General features: G+C 41.3%; 1 protein-coding gene across 10 annotated transcripts in view; it reads right to left on the bottom strand.

The window, feature by feature from the left end:
- DST (dystonin) overlaps positions 1-18268 on the bottom strand; it is a gene marked incomplete at both ends in the record, with an annotated part of 487217 nt that overhangs the window by 261237 nt on the left and 207712 nt on the right. The window lies entirely within an intron of this gene.

Here is an 18268-nt window from a genome sequence, read left to right as displayed (position 1 = left end):
AAGAGTACTTGAACAATTTTGATAAGAAATTCTTTAAGCAGGTAAGAAAGCCAGAAAATAATATATTTAAAAGTTCCTGGGCTTCCCTGGTGGCGCAGTGGTTGAGAGTCCGCCTGCTGATGCAGGAGACACGGGTTCGTGCCCCGGTCCGGGAGGATCCCACATGCCGCGGAGCGGCTGGGCCCGTGAGCCATGGCCGCTGAGCCTGTGCGTCCGGAGCCTGTGCTCCACTACAGGAGAGGTCACAACAGTGAAAGGCCCGCGTACCGAAAAAAAAAAAAAACACAACAAAAGTTCCTAATAAAAGACATATGGGGGGAACTCCCTGGTGGTCCAGTGGTTAAGACTCTGCGCTTCCACTGCAGGGGACATGGAACTATCCATGGTCAGGGAACTAAGATCCCGCATGCCGTACAGCACAGTCAAAAAATGTTTTTTAATTAAAAAAAATTTTTTTTAAAGACCTATGGGTTGCCAATAAATATCATTTCCCATACCCCTATAATGGACATGCAATTTAAAGGTTGGCATACTCCTGGATCAATTTTGTTTCCATTACAATGGAACTGGAAAATTTTGGCAATGAATGAGTAAAATGCATTGTGAGGAAGTAATTAAAATAAAAATATATTCTTGTCCATATTATGTTGGTAGATGTTCTTACATTTATTTCAGTTATTGATTCTGTCACAAATGCATCTGAATACCATGCGTAAATATTAAGCAACAGCACTTTAGTAATACTCTGTATTTCCTGTATACCATATCATACACATCTCGTTGGAAAATCCTACAAAACAGGTAGATCTTTTGCTACTTTCATTTGTGAAACATATTCCTCTTTTAATTGAAAATAAAATAGGTAAAAAAAAGTTGTTAAAAGTGGACATCTCACTGTTTGCAGATGACATGATACTATATATAGAGAATCCTAAGATGCTACGAGAAAACTACTAGAGCTAATCAATGAATTTGGTAAAGTAGCATGATACAAAATTAATACACAGGAATCTCTGGCATTCCTATACACTAATGATGAAAAATCTGAAAGTGAAATCAAGAAAACTTTCCCATTTAACACTGTAACAAAAAGAATATCTATCTAGGAATAATATATTCCTAGATATCTAGGAATATCTAGGATAAACCTAGATATATCTAGGAATAAACCTACCTAAGGAGACAAAAGACCTGTATGCAGAAAATTATAAGACACTGATGAAAGAAATTAAAGATGATACAAATAGATGGAGAGATATACCATGCTCCTGGATTGGAAGAATCAACATTGTGAAAATGACTCTACTACCCAAAGCAATATACAGATTCAATGCAATCCCTATCAAACTACCAATGGCATTTTTCACAGAACTAGAACAAAAAATTTCACAATTTGTATGGAAACACAAAAACCCCGAATAGCTGATGCAGTCTTGGCAAAGAAAAACGGAGCTGGAGGAATCAGGCTCCCTGACTTCAGACTATACTACAAAGCTACAGTAATCAAGACAGTATGGTACTGGCACAAAAACAGAAAGATAGATCAATGGAACAGGATAGAAAGCCCAGAGATAAACCCACACACATATGGTCACCTTATCTTTGATAAAGGAGGCAGGAATGTACAGTGGAGAAAGGACAGTCTCTTCAATAAGTGGTGCTGGGAAAACTGGACAGGGACATGTAAAAGTATGAGATTAGATCACTCCCTAACACCATACACAAAAATAAGCTCAAAATGGATTAAAGACCTAAATGTAAGGCCAGAAACTATCAAACTCTTAGAGGAAAACATAGGCAGAACACTCTATGACATAAATCACAGCAAGATCCTTTTTGACTCACCTCCTAGAGAAATGGAAATAAGAACAAAAATAAACAAATGGGACCTAGTGAAACTTAAAAGCTTTTGCACAGCAAAGGAAACCATAAACAAGACCAAGAGACAACCCTCAGAATGGGAGAAAATATTGGCAAATGAAGCAACTGACAAGAGATTAATCTCCCAAATTTATAAGCAGCTCATGCAGCTCAATAACAAAAAACCAAACAACCCAATCCAAAAATGGGCAGAAGACCTAAATAGGCATTTCTCCAAAGAAGATATACAGACTGCCAACAAACACATGAAAGAATGCTCAACTTCATTAATCATTAGAGAAATGCAAATCAAAACTACAATGAGATATCATCTCACACCAGTCAGAATGGCCATCATCAAAAAATCTAGAAACAATAAATGCTGGAGAGGGTGTGGAGAAAAGGGAACCCTCTTGCACTGTTAGTGGGAATGTGAATTGGTACAGCCACTATGGAGAACAGTATGGAGGTTCCTTAAAAAACTACAAACAGAACTACCATAGGACCCAGCAATCCCACTACTGGGCATATACCCTGAGAAAACCATAATTCAAAAAGAGTCATCTACCAAAATGTTCACTGCAGCTCTATTTACAATAGCCAGGACATGGAAGCAACCTAAGTGTCCATGACAAATGAATGGATAAAGAAGATGTGGCTCATATATACAATGGAATATTACTCAGCCATAGAAAGAAACGAAATTGAGCTATTTGTAATGAGGTGGATAGACCTAGAGTCTGTCATAGAGAGTGAAGTAAGTCAGAAAGAGAAAGACAAATACCGTATGCTGACACATATATATGGAATTTAAGGAAAAAAAATGTCATGAAGAACCTAGGGATAAAACAGGAATAAAGACCCAGACCTACTTGAGAATGGACTTGAGGATATGGGAAGGGGGAAGGGTAAGCTATGACAAAGTGAGAGAGAGGCACAGACATATATACACTACCAAACGTAAAGTAGATAGCTAGTGGGAAGCAGCCGCATAGCACAGGGAGATCAGATCGGTGCTTTGTGACCGCCTGGAGGGGTGGGATAGGGAGGGTGGGAGGGAGGGAGACGCAAGAGGGAAGAGATATGGGAACAGATGTATATGTATAGCTGATTCACTTTGTTATAAAGCAGAAACTAACACACCATTGTGAAGCAATTATATGCCAATAAAGTTGTAAAAAAAAAAAAGTGGACATCTTATGCAAACTATTATATACAGGATGGGTAAACAACTAGGTCCTACTGTACAGCACAGGGAACCAAAAACAATCTCCTCGGATAAACCATAATGGAAAAGAATATGAAAAAGAATATATATATGTATAACTGAATCACTTTGCTGTACAGCGAAACACAACACTGTAAGTCAACTATATTTCAATAAAATTTTAAAAAATTAAAAATTAAAAAATTAAAATTAAAAAAGTGAACGTCTTACATGAATACATCATAAGTGAAAGATTAAACATTAACCTAGACTAATGTAATATAAATTGAACCAATGATATGAAAACTCCTTAGAACATGTCATTTGAGGGGAACTATTCAAGTGAAGTGACAAGAGCACGTGAAGACTCAGGGAAATCATCAATAAGAGAGATATTTGTTCATATATTTCTACGTTCAAGATTATAAAGTAACTGAGTTGACCTGTCAGGTAAATGTAAATACCTAATTTACAACTAAGGACACAGAGCCTTAAAAATGTCATATTACTTGACCAAATTTGCACATCTTTAAACTTAGCTTTGTTAGATTCCACAGCTGTTACCAGCTTTATACCCTTCATGATCACTTAGGGTAGTGTAGCTTTAATACACATGTGAATCCCTAACAGATAAAAGAACAGTTAAAAACCTGCACTGAATTGAGCCTATAATCACACATCAATCATCTCAATTAAACAAAACTCTCAAATAAGTATTAGGCATATAAAGTACAACATGATTAACGTAATTAACAGTGCTGTATGTTATATATGAAAATTGTTAAGAGTGAATCCTAAGACTTTTCATCCTAAGAAAAAAGTTTTTTCTTTTTCTTTTATTTTATATCTGTATGAGACAATGGATGTTCACTAAACTTATTGTGATCATTATTTCATGATGTATGCAAGTCAAATCATTATGCTGCACACCTAAAACTTATACAGGGCTGTACGTCAATTGTATCTCAATAAAACTGGAAGAAGGGAAAAAAAGAAATTCTTTAAGCCGACATCAGTGTCAGAATATGTTAGCACTGTGAATCCACAGCCCAGACCATCGGCATTTAGTTTAGCACTTTTTTTTTTTAAGGGCTTCAAATGCTTGGCATTCATTCATTCATTCATTTATTTATTTATGGGTGTGTTCGGTCTTCATTTCTGTGCGAGGGCTTTCTCTAGTTGTGGCAAGCGGGGGCCACTCTTCATCGCCGTGCGCGGGCCTCTCACTGTCACGGCCTCTCTTGTTGCCGAACACAGGCTCCAGATGCGCAGGCTCAGTAGTTGTGGCTCGCAGGCCTAGTTGCTCCGCGGCATGTGGGATCTTCCCAGACCAGGGCTCGAACCCGTGTCCCCTGCATTAGCAGGCAGATTCTCAACCACTGCACCACCAGGGAAGCCCTAGTTTAGCATTTTTAGACGTACACAATAGCCTTCCCAGCTTCAACGGCTTCCCTCTGAAGCCATCCCTCTCTCCCTTTTTCACACACAGACAACTCTTCTATATCACTTTAAGATCAAATGACTGTATTATATAGGCAACTGTTTCCAACCTCCTAGGCCAGACCAATGTGACCCACTGCGGCCCCTGACACCCTGACCACTTTCTGTGTCAAGTTCTCCCCCACCCACCCTGCAGAGCACAGCCCCTCTGCGCTCCCTCATCACTGGTTTCTGCCTCCTACTTCTCTTCCTTATCAGCCCCTTTTAAACCAGTTTCTGAATCTTCCCTCAGGTTTGCAGCACAGCAAACACTGACCAGGGCCTGGAAACAGGGCTTTCTGTTAGATTCTATGGAAAGGAGCATCTTAGATAACCTTCAAAGAAACCTAACCACACCTGCATGACAGGGCTCAGGATACACTACCCCAAACAGGGCACCTGGACAGACTGAATGTTTTCTTTAAGCTGAAGAAGCTGGGAAACAGCAGGTGCTGGCAGGGCTCTGTCATTCCCCCCACCCCCCTCTCCTCTGAGCAGGTCATGAGACCCTCATGTGAGAGGTGCCCTCCCTGTACCTGGAGGAAAGGAGCATCCTTATCTCTGCAGGTGACAGGAATCTGAACAGACGGGCCTTCCTAAGCTTCCCCAGTTTATTACTCTCAGCTCACACCCTTCTGTCCTGTCACGTTTTCCCAGGACCCTCTACTCTGCATCAAATCTAGTGTTAAAAACACTCAGGTTTAATGGTTTCTTCGGGTCTTCATTTCCTCATGAAGGTTCCTGGATCACATTAAACTCTTATGAAATACATCTGTATGCTTTTCTCTTATTAATCTGTCTTTTGTTCTACAGCCCAACCAAGAACGTAGAAGCGTAGAAGGAAAAGATTTCTTCTTCCTTCCCTACCTGCAATAAGGCTACAGAGAATCTAGTATTATCAGTATATTATTAGAGAATTCCCAAGTGAGGAAAATCTAGCTCTAGCCAATATCTGCTAAATCCTGAACTGAGGAAAATAACGGTGGGTAAGTATGGCAAAGCTAATTTATTTATTTACTTATTTATTTATATGCCTTTAATTTACTTTTATATTATATTTTTATTATGTGTATTCTTATTTATTTGTATGTATTTATTTTTTATTATATTTTTATTATATGTATTTATTTATTTATATGTATTTAACCTTAGATAAATACATTAATTTCGTCTATTAATATGAGTAAACTTCCTACTACCAACACGAATGGAGAAACTGAATTGTGGCATGGAAAGAACACGCAGAGGCCTCAAAAGGATGATCAAAACATGGTCCTGGGCTTCCCTGGTGGCGCAGTGGCTAAGAGTCTGCCTGCCGATGCAGGGGACACGGGTTCGTGCCCTGGTCCGGGAGGATCCCACATGGCGCGGAGCGGCTGGGCCCGTGAGCCATGGCCGCTGAGCCTGTGCGTCCGGAGCCTGTGCTCCGCAACGGGAGAGGCCACAACAGTGAGAGGCCCGCGTATCGCAAAAAAAAAAAAAAAAAGTGGTCCTGACGATACTTCTGTTTGACTTGGGGCCTCAGTTTCTGTCCCTATAGTGCAATAGGTATCTTCAGCTTTAAAAGAAGGAAGTCATCACAGATTTATTTTTCTTCCAGACTAACTTTTATCTCACTCCCAACAAAGCAATCTTTTTACTTTCCCATCACAGTAGTCATAGTTCTGTATTATAAACTAGGGAGGGAAAGTTTCACCTGGTTTCAGATTCACTCATGAAGCAAAAAATTCCTCAGGGATCTGAGGGAAACAGTGTATCAGGCACTGTGCTGGGGCTGAGAGGCCCTGTTTAGTGAGACAAACACAGGGCAGTCCTCATGTGGCTTCGAGTCCAGTATAAACAACAAGCCAAGTCTTCTGCTTAAATCCACCCACTACAGAACGCGTGCGCTGAGGTGAAGCCCTATATAACATGACTTAGGAGATGTCAGCACTGCTGATCAAAGTGTAATTTTTTCTTTGAAAAATGCCTTAGTCAGTGCCCTTCTCTGATTAAACTGTCACCTTCAGGAATGCTGCTTGGCTTTTTCATATACTTTTATCTATATCTCTAAATTCTTGCAAAGTGTATTGATTAGAGAAGAATGCAAATAAAAATTTATGGCTGAACCATCATGGCAAAGACTTGAAGTAATGCTGGGAGAGATGAGAACTGAGGAAAGCAGAAATGTACCTCAGCATAGTGCTTTACCCCTACTTCTGTGTCTTCATTTCTTTTTTTTTTTTTTTGCGGTACAGGGGCCTCTCACTGTTGTGGCCTCTCCCGCTGCGGAGCACAGGCTCCGGACGCGCAGGCTCAGCGGCCATGGCGGGCCCAGCCGCTCCGCGGCATGTGGGATTTTCCCGGACCAGGGCACAAACCCGCGTCCCCTGCATCAGCAGGTGGACTCTCAACCCCTGTGCCATCAGGGAAGCCCTGTGTCTTCATTTCTTGATCATTCTTTAGCCCTGTGACCCTACTGAGGCAAAATGGGGCAGGATGACAGAGTTTTTCTGTGGCCCCAGAAGGACCAAGGACTGACCCTCAGCTCCACCACATTCCAGCCCCTTCACGCTGGGCAGGTAACGGTGCTCCCTGAGCTTCCCAAATGTCACTGGTTAACCAAGGATTCAACCAGACAACCCACGTTATGCATCCCGTCCAGGACGTGCACAGCCTAAATATTTAAAATGGCAGTGTTGGGAGCACAAGTACTAATAATAACAATAAGGAAATCAAGAAGAAGAAAAATTATAATTGACCACAAGATGGAACTAAAGTTATCTGATGAAATTAGTCAAATTTTGGTGTTCTTAATTTGAAAAGGTAATTCACTACTATATCAAAAAACACTAAAATCACTTGTAACTACTTAAATGACTCTCCCTGGGAAAAAAAGGTTTGTCTTCTTGTCATAAAATAAATTTAAGTTCAAAATATATTTTACTATTAACTCATCCTCCATTCTCTATAAATAAACCCCTGCTCTGTAGTCTTCAAAAATGCTCATGTCATAAAAATCTGTAAAAGTGCTGTGAAACTGTTCCCAGTTAAAGCAGAATAAAGGGACATGACAACTAAATACAACGCTGACCATGATCTGGACGCTGCCCTGGGGAAATGGTGTAAAGGACCAACCACAAAACTGGGGCATAGAAAACGGACTGTAAAGCAGCGTAGCTTTAAGAAGTGGGTAAATGTGTGGTTATGAAAAAACATCCCTACTCTTGGGAAATGCTGAAGTATTGAGGGTGAAAGGGCTATGGGGTATAGAACTTAGCCCCACATGGTTCAGATAAAAAAGCACACACACACACACACACACACCGTGTTGGGGTCATGATACAGAAAACAGGGTAAATGTCAACAAGAGTCAATCTGGGTAAAGAGCATACCAGGGCAGGGTTCCTTGTACTACTTTTACTTTTGCAACTTGTTAAAGCATAACATTATTTCCAACAATTTAAAAATATAAAAATAAATCTCTGGTCTATCTCTGTTAATTAGTATTTTGCACACCTTGTCCTCTAAACCAGGGGTTCCCAACGGGTACCGGTCCACGGCCTGTTAGGAGCCAGGCCACAAAGCAGGAGGTGAGAGGCGGGCGAGGGAGCAAAGCTCCATCTGCCGCTCCCCATCACTCCCCATCACTCACATTACCGCCTGAACCATCCCCCAACCCCCCGACCGTAGAAAACTTGTCTTCCGCGAAACCAGTCCCTGGTGCCGAAAAGGTGGGGGACCACTGCTCTAAACAAATGATATGATTATATCATCTTGGTCTGCTTGGAAAGCATCTTTGACACCACCTAGTCCACCCTCCAACCAATGCATGAACCATTTCTGTTGCATCTCTGATAGACTCTAACTACATCTCCACAGGATTTTGGTAGAAATTTCCTAACAGCTGGGGAGTGCCTGTCCCATGAAGCCATGGTTGACTTCACACCAGGCAGTTTTAATAGTTCATATGTAATAGGATGATCGTGGCCCCAAAGATATCAGGTCCTAATCCCTGGAAACTGAATGTTGTCTTATTTGGAAAAGAGTCTTTGCAGATGTGTTAAGAATTTTGTAATGGGAAGATTATCCTGGATTATCCCAGTGAGCTCGAAATCCAATCCCAAGCGTCCTCATAAAAGAGAGGCACTGGAGGGTTTCCTTGGTGGTGCAGTGGTTAAGAATCTGCCTGCCAATGCAGGAGACACAGGTTCGAGCCCTGGTCCGGGAAGATGCCACATGCTTCAGAGCAACTAAGCCCATGCGCCACAACTACTGAGCCTGAGCTCTAGAGCCCGTGTGCCACAACTACTGAGCCCACGCACCTAGAGCCCGTGCTCCGCAACAAGAGAAGCCATGACAATGAGAAGCCCGCGCACCGCAATGAAGAGTAGCCTCCGCTCGCCACAACCAGAGAAAACCCGCGCAGTGACAAAGACCCAATGCAGCCGAAAATAAGATAAGATAAAATAAAATAAATAAATAAATAAATTTTTTAAGATAAAAATAAAAAAAGAGAGAGGTACTGCGAACCTGACACACATAGACCAGGAGGAGGCGCTGTGACTGTGGAGGCAGACTAAAATGGTGTGGCCACAAGTCAGGGAATGCTGGAGCCACCAGACCCTGAAAGAAACAAGGATGGAATTCTCCCCGAGAGCTTCTGGGGGAAGCATGGCTTTGTTAACACCTGATTTCAGCCCAGAAAAACTGAGTTCAGATTTCTACCCTCCAGAACTGTGAGAGTATAGGTTTCATTGCTCTAAGTCACCGAGTGTGTGTAATTTGTTACAGCAGCCATCAGAAACTAATAATATATCCTTAGATCAAAAAGCACTTAACTGAATGCCTATTACTGGGCACTGCAGATGTCTAGAGAGAGGTTTTATACTGAATTTAATGCTTCAAACTTGGAAGTATTCATCAATCTTTGGATCAAATAAACCCCAAACTGCACTCTTTCTTATATGACTACCCTGTCAATATCTGAAAACACATTTCTCTGTAAGCCTCTCTTCTCAAAGCCACCTTCCCCACTTGTCTCTGTCATCCCTCATCCGAGAGATGGTTTCCAGATGCTCACCATCATGGTTGCCTCCTGTGGTCACTTTCTTTTTGACCGTCCCTTAAAACGCACTGTCATGACCTGAACAAAACACCCTGGATGTGGGCTGACCAGAGCATATTCAGCTCTGCTAAGACAGCCTGAGACTGCATGTAGGCGCATCACTGTTGTCAATCTGTAGTCAGCAGGACCCCCCAGCTCTGATTGCATGAATCGCTGCCCCACCAGGCCTTCTGTGTCCTACAGGGAAATATTTCAATCTTTGAGCAGAACTTTACATTTTCCACCATTAAGTTCTATCTTTTTGATGAGACTAGAGGTCCAGCTTTCTTGATCTATTTATTACACTAAGTATCCCTCCAACCTATAATCTGATTAGCAGGCATTCTCCAACTCCATCTGAGTACCTACTACAAAACAAAGGAAAGACAGAGGCCCCAGTAGTCCCCTCCCTGTAGGTTCCCTCATTCAGCAAACACAGTCAGTCCCTTCATAGAATTCACAATATTCACAATATAGTTACTTCTAGTTGCCTACGTGTGAAATTCACAGTTCTTCTTAAAATACCAGTTACGTTACGTTGCTTTTGTCCTCAAAAACTTCCAGTGACATCCTTGGCTAACCCATCACATCTGCTTCTTACCTGGCTTCACCATTTCTTTCTTTTTTTTTTTTAATTTTTACTGAAATATAGTCGACTGACAATGTTGTGTTAGTTTCAGGTGTGGCTTCACCATTTCTATCCAATCTGGTCTCGTTCCAGCAAACCCTAGTGGTCCAGTACATCAGGCGCACAGCACACGGCCCCAGCCCATCCCCTCCTCTGCACCCAGCTTAAGCCAACGTCCCTACCCTGTCACAGTCCCTGACTACTCAGGGCCAAGTCTCCTGGCTCTGATCTCGTAAAACCCTTACTGTCTCCTACTCATTCTGGCACTTCATCCTATGCTGCCTGGCATAACTGGTAATGGTTTTACACAAATGTATCTACTGTGTCCAACAAAACAGGAAGCTGCATGAAAACAGTACTTTCTAAACTGTATTTCAGATACAGCACTGCTCATACCAAAGTTCAACACAGCCCTGCTGAAAGTGAACTGAGTGTTATTCTGGACCTTTTTTTATTGATGAGGAATTTTATCACAAAGAAATTGTTATTCTTCATCATGAGAAGATATTCAGAGTTTCTCAATCCCAAGCTACTAGTCACCTACGTACTAGCAGGTGACTTCACACTCCTCTATGTTATCTCTTACAATCTTGAAGTTGTCAAGATTACCAAGTCAACTATTTTTTTCACATTTACAAAAACCTGATTTGCTTCTATATTCTACACTTCGAGCCTTTAACCAGACATTTCCTCCAAAAGCTTTCAACCCTTCCTCTACTACGTACACTATCTCTTACACCACAACAGAAATAATTTAAATGTCACGTCATAAGCTCAGCTTCCCCCTTTAGCTTTGATCACTAAATTCATCCTTAAAAATTTAGTACAGTAGAGAGAGAACAAGATCCAGAGACAGCCAGACTAGGGTGTCATCCTCCCTTCCTCCTCAGACAGGTGTACTCTCCCTTAGCCTTATTTTCCATACACATCCTGAGAATTATTAGCTATATGACCTGGGGAAATTATGGAATCTCTCTGGGCATCAGTTTCATCATCTGTAACGTGGGGATTAAGAACAGTCAGGATACAGATGAATAGATAAAGAAGATGTGGTACATATATACAAGGAAATACTACTCAGCTATAAAAAAATAATGAAATAGGGCTTCCCTGGTGGCGCAGTGGTTGAGAGTCCGCCTGCCGATGCAGGGGATGCGAGTTCGTGCCCCGATTCGGGAGGATCCCACATGTCGTGGAGCAGCTGGGCCCGTGAGCCATGGCCACTGAGCCTGCACGTCCAGAGCCTGTGCTCCACAACGGGAGAGGCCACAACAGTGAGAGGCCGACGTACCGCAAAAAATAAATAAATAAAATAATAATGAAATAATGCCATTTGCAGCTACATGGATGGACCTAGAGATGATCATACTAAGTGACGTAAATCAGACAAAGACAAATATCATATGATATCACTTTATGTGGAATCTAAAATATGACACAAATAAATTGATTTATGAAACAGAAACAGACTCACGGTTGCCAAGAGGGAGAGGAGTGGGAGGTTGGGGTTATCAGATGCAAACTACTATATATAGAATGGATAAACAACAAGGTCCTGCTGTATAACACAGGGAACTATATTCAATATCCTGTGATAAACCTTAATGGAAAAGAATATGAAAAGAATGTATGGTTGTGTGTGTGTGTGTATATATATATAGATATATATAGATATATATAGATATATATAGATAAAACTGAATCACTTTGCTGTACAGCAAAAATTAACATAACATTATAAATCAACTATACTTCAATTAAATAAATTAAAAAAAAATAGGTCCTGTCCATAAGAACTGTTGTGAGAAATACATTAAGACGCGAAAGTGACAGCCTGGCATGTGGTTTGCTCTCAAATAACATTAGCAGCTATTAGTAGTAGTAGTAATAGTATTAATATTATAAATATCAATAAATTAATTATTAATTTATTATTATTAATTAATAAACATAGCATACAGTAGAGGTGCAATAGCTACTATTTTTTAAACATTATCAGAATATTTGTTGGTTATATCAAATGAAACTGATGGTTCATTACAATATTTATCATTTTATCTATGACAGGTGCTCTCATAGTGTGGCCCCAGCTAAGCAGCATCAGCTTTTTGTTAGAAACCCAACTTCCTGGAACTTATTAGAATGGGAAATTTTCAGGCCCCACCCCAGATCCAGTGAATATGAAGCCTTGGGCTGGGGCCCAACCATCTATTTTAACAAGCCCTCCATGTGGCTCTGATGCAGCTAAAGTTTAAGAATCACGTGTGTAAGTCTAAGGTCTTGAAAAAATACCTTATTTGCCAATTTTAAGAACCACAACCTGCATTATACTTTCAGAAAAGGTATTTTTCATTAGCCCTTTAAAGGTCGATGCTTCAAAAATTTTCGTCTCTCATCTGTGCCCACAGATGGTAAAATTACTCAAGAAGTATGCAGTGGTCGAGAACACAGAGCAAATAGAGATTTCTCCCTATTCCCTAAAAGTTATCACTGTGTTCTCAGCTTGGGGATTTACATTTCCTCCCAGCCACCAAATCACAAAACAAAGAATAGTGTGATTGATTCAGCAGGGCCATGAAGTCATTGCCTTTACAATGTGTGCAAAGGAGGTCTATGCTGTAAGTAAATCAAGCTTTCCAAAGACAAGATGGAACAGAGATAAAAGTGTAATCATCAGTTAGGTATCTCCCAGGTGGTAACCAAGCAGGTTACTAAGAGGGTGTGGTTCAATATGGAATCCAGGGCCTCTTCCTCTCCAAATGCATTTATGTATCAATAAAGTAAAACTCAGACCAAACATCCAATTATACAATGTTAATTAATACATTTACAGTACAGCTAACCAGTGCTGAAGAATATATTTCCGCCATGAACAGTTATTTAGATGGATCCAACACAAGTAAAGTACATTATATGAATTCTCCAGACTGCAATCTTGCAAAAATTTTTCACCCCCTTAAATTATTCCTCTTCAATGCAGCCTCTCATTCACGGCTCAAGTTCTAATTCTGGGCCCAGGCAAACAATGAGTTAAAAAGGAATCTTCTGATCTTTAAAGTGCTTCAGAAAATAAAGGACTTCCTTTCTTCTTGTTTCCTCAGAGCAAGGCAAAAGCTACATCATTGGTACTTAGATCTGGGTGCCATCTGTTATATATACTCATCAATTTCTAGACAGCAAGACAGAACTGCATGTGATCAGGAATAACAAAAATTAAATAGTGACCTAAGACCCTCTAGTTTATAAAGTGCCATGGGTAGAATGGGCATAAATAAATACTGTAAATAATAGAAGGCCAACAATTTTATATTTTAGAACAACTCTCTGGGTAAAATTTAGCTAACTGAAGTTACAGGTATTTTCAATAACAACCAGCTCATGTTTCAGTACTATAATTTAAATTATGCTAAAGAATAATACATAATTGTTTCTGACAACCATAGTTTACCTAGAGATCATAACTTGCAAGGTAAACAATCCAATATATTTAGCATGGGAAGAATCTTGTAGAGGCAGCAGTTGTGAATGTGTTAACTGGGCTTCATCCTTAAATATATTTTGCAGAATGATGAATCAAAAGGAAAACATTCTTGCCAGAACAATCAGTTTAAATAAGGACAGGCTTAGTCATAAACTGAAATACCAGAGCACTAAAATTTAGATACATCTGGAAAAAAGCCAAAGACGTCTGCTCACCAACAAACATGAGTTTTAATTAAGCAAACTGTTTAAACAAATGTAATTTTAGCTCTGATAAATATAAGTCTATATTAATTTTTTTCTGGAGAAAAAGCTATATTAAAAAATCCTAACCAAGTATTTTAAGGAAACAGTGTTTACACATATGGATATAATAGTAACTTAAGCAATCATCTAAAAGTTCCACAATGTTTACTTTTCTCAGTCACAAACTTAAAAATTGACCTTGCTAGAAGCATCCCCTGGGCACTGGGTAAACGCTAGTTTACTGCTGCATAAATCCTAACTTCCTAAATCACGGGGATTAACTAGCAATTATCTGAAAGTATAAGGTGGAGAAAAGTAAACAGTCTAACAGCCAAGGGGAACCTGCTGGCATCTGCAAAAGTCCCAGTGCACGAAGGAGCCCAAGGCTGACCTGGGCCCCCAGCCAAGCTCTGCTCTCACTATGTGGCTTCTGATGCAGCTAGACCAGGAGGGGCTGTGGCGGGTGCCCCTTCTCTTTTTTTTTTTTTTTAAAGAAAATGTTGGGGGTAGGAGTTTATTTATTTATTTTTGCTGTGTTGGGTCTTCGTTTCTGTGCGAGGGCTTTCTCTAGTTGTGGCAAGCAAGGACCACTCTTCATTGCAGTGCACGGGCCTCTCACTATCGCGGCCTCTCTTGTTGCAGAGCACAGGCTCCAGACACGCAGGCTCAGTAGTTGCGGCTCATGGGCCTAGTTGCTCCGCAGCATGTGGGATCCTCCCAGACCAGGGCTCGAACCTGTGTCCCCCGCATTAGCAGGCAGACTCTCAACCACTGCGCCACCAGGGAAGCCCCGGGTGCCCCTTCTCTTAAATCAGGCAAGCAAACTGGACAATTCGAAAGCTATCCTCCAAGCGCGAATCCAAGTGAAGGTACAACCGAGGACCAGGAGTGTGCTGAGTCTTCACAGACACCCTTTCTGCGAGGGGAGTGTGTGGGAGAAGAGGAAAACAGGCCTTTGGGTCCCCAAGATCAACCCAAAGACCACAAGGGAGGGGTGTGTAGAGAGGGTGTGGCTCAAGTGACCCAGCAGGACTCCAAGGCAAGACGGCCAATCTATCTCCCCCATAGATTCTGACCCCCAAACCCTAGCTTTTTCGAAAACAGATGTACTAAGAGGGAAAGTACTTGAGGTAAAGAAGAGACTTGGATAAGGCAGGGAGCAGGGCACGAGAGGCACCCCACCCCTGCTTTACTATTTGGTTTGCAGCCATCCATACCAGCCCACTCTTCCACCAGCTCTCACTGACTGAGTGTTGACAATCTGCCAAGCACCATACTTTATGCTTAGATGGACGATCTCATCAAATCCTCACACTAATCCACTATTTACAGATGAGGGCAAAGAAGGTTACAGTCACACCAATGATAAAGTGTAGAGCTGTCTACCTTCCATCTTTGCCTTACATGCCACAGACTGACAACCTTGTAGGAGAGTCTTCTTTCAAAGACAAAATATACTATTTATCAAATGAAAAGGAAAATCCAGTGAAGAAGGTCTGTTCTGGAACTAAGCTCTCAATTACCTCACTGCCCAAAGGAGCAGAACTACTAACAACAGATCTCCTTGGAGCCACAACTTGGGTAAAATCATTACATAATATGAAACCACAATAAACACATAAAATAATCACTTAGAAAGGGCAAAATTTTTAAGAATTATTTCAAAAGATGGGGAGCACACTCTGGCCTGCGTCAGCAGCCCAGGCAGCTAATAAGCCCAGGGCAGAGTCTCCGGAACTTGGTCCCAGCATACAACTCCCGGGCTATGGTGGGCAGCCCAGGGCACAAAGTAGGCATCCTTCCCCTCTTTTCCCCCTTTAACCTCCTCCACACCTTCTTCTCTCTTTTCTCTTCTAACCCCCTTTCCCCCTCCCTTCCCCATTGTTTAAGGGGAAGGTCTACAGTTAAAATGACAAAACAGAGTGAGTACACACATAAACTTACTCGAACATTATCTAAATGATTTTATTCCCACTTTTTTTCTCTCTTTTCCCATCAATTATTCCTTCAATTTGCTGACTCGTTCCTCATGGTCACCCTTTCCCTTAACATTTATATAACATAATCTAATTTTATGAAAAACTCTTCAAATAACATACTTTCATTCGTTGCAAGGGAATGAGGTAAGGCAAGAAAGGTAAGAGATCTGCTTCTCTCCTGTCCCTGTTTCTCCCCGAATATGCTCAATATTTCAAGGGAAGAATATAAGATCAACACAGAAGAAATATTTCTTTCTAATATAGAGATTTTTAATCTAAAATCCATTTACTTACTCTGTATTTCCTACTAATTGGGTTACAACCAAATGGCCCCCAACAGCAACAGTATCCAACATTCCTCTTATCATCACATGGGTGAAACATGGAAAAGATGACATGAAATCTGGCCTTTCTCTGGTCAACTCACAACACAAACCTGAAGAGCCTCGTGCCCCAAAACGTTTAGGGGTATCTGATGATTTTTCTTCACTTGAGGGTAATGCTCTAGCTTCCAAACATAAAAGAATAAATGTTAAAAAAAAAACTATGTTCTCACATATGTGAGTTTTGGGTCAGAAATTTCAGTGCACAATTTTTCAATAAGAGTGAATTTTAAATTCTGCCCTACTTCAAGAAACAAATAAGCTAATTTGATGATAACCCTAATTAGTTAGACTGGCATCTATCTAATGGCTGTTGTGCATAAAATACTTATTTTCCTAATTCTTACTGGGTTGCAGCAGAAGTAAGCCTAAAATCTTCTAGATGTGTCATTGTATCAAAAAAAGAGGTCACATACTCCAAGTAAATCAGGATTTGAACCCTTGCTGTCTGACTGTGCCGGCTTTGTGGGCCTAACCACTAAATTAAACCACCTTGGAGGACTGTTGGAGAATTAAGAGATTTAAAACTTGCCATGGGCGTTACACATGGTGAGAACATTCTTGCCAGGCCCCATGATGCACCCTAGGAGTGGATAATGCAGACTTGTCCTCAAAAAGCTCAACTAGTGTTTTGAATTTTGAGCAAAGGCAGCTTCCTTACACGCATTCATCCAATTTACAAGCTGCTCGTAAGGTGAGTGGCCCAGCCCAACACGCCCAGTACCCAGTAGGTCCCCAAGGAACATCCGTCTTGTGCCAGTGCTGCGTTCCCACAGGAGTCATCCTCATGGGTTTCTACCCTCCACTGCCAACACTGTGACTTACACTCCCGAAGACACAGGGAAGCCCTCTGTGTCTCCGACATGCCACCCCCAGATGGCCACAGCCACAAAGACTGCCAGGCCAGGAGCCACCAAAGGGGCATCTCTTCATCCAAAACCTTGCTCCCCCTGGACTCAGCTCAGAGATGGGGAAGTCCTGTCAAAGCCTTCAGCTCCAAAATTCCACAATGCAACCCTCACATCAGCCCACCTCTGCCCTAGCCTGTAGCAGAGTCCTGCTTACACGGTGTGTGTGGGACACAAAAGATGACACAAAAGACTGGGGGAGGGCAGGTAAACTGCTGATGTGATACCTTCCTCAGAATTCACAAGACACTGCCTCATGAGAGCATCATAAAGCAGAGGGTCTCCACCTTTTATCTCCAGCCAACACATCAGAGGATTAGTAACAGAAATCCCAGTAGTAACAGAAATCCTTACAGAAGTGAGTCTCAGTTGGCGGGTGAATGACATGGCCCCCCAGAAGGACGTAACAGATTTGGGAAAAGGATTCTGTCCATGGGTGATGATAGAGAGGAGACTAAAACTTCTCTCAGGTAATCTGATATGCTCCCTGAAATAAGAATCACTTTTAGAGAAGGTTATTAAATGCTATTACAGTACTGGCACCATCCCCCTAGGGTACATGATGGTTTGAATAGGATCTGTAGGATAGCTTAGGAATATAACCACATTAACATAATGTTTCTATGCGAGAAGACTCTTTCCAAGTCCCAAACAACAGATTTAAAATATTACCTTCTCTCCGACTTCAGGACTGTCCATAAAAGGGGAAGAAAGTGACTAAGAGTTAATCGTGAAATCCCATGGGCTCTTTAGCCGAGATTTATGGAGTTATTGGGTCCCACCGATCGAATAATTCTACTGGAATTGGGACCCAATAACTCCATGAAATTGTATGCAAACGTTGTGCACATGTGTATTTTTTGGAAGAGCTTACATCAGATTCTCAAAGGGACCCATGGCACACAAATAAATATTAATTTAAGAACCACAACTATTAACTGCTTCACAGAGAAACATACACATAAGCACCAATCTCTGGGTCATACTAAATACAAGAGATAAACTGATTTGT

This window comes from Hyperoodon ampullatus, assembly GCF_949752795.1.
Source record: "Hyperoodon ampullatus genome assembly, chromosome: 10".
In the NCBI taxonomy this organism is placed as follows: Eukaryota; Metazoa; Chordata; class Mammalia; order Artiodactyla; family Ziphiidae; genus Hyperoodon; species Hyperoodon ampullatus.
Note: the sequence above shows the minus strand (reverse complement) of the source record. Positions and strands in the feature narration are given on the sequence as shown.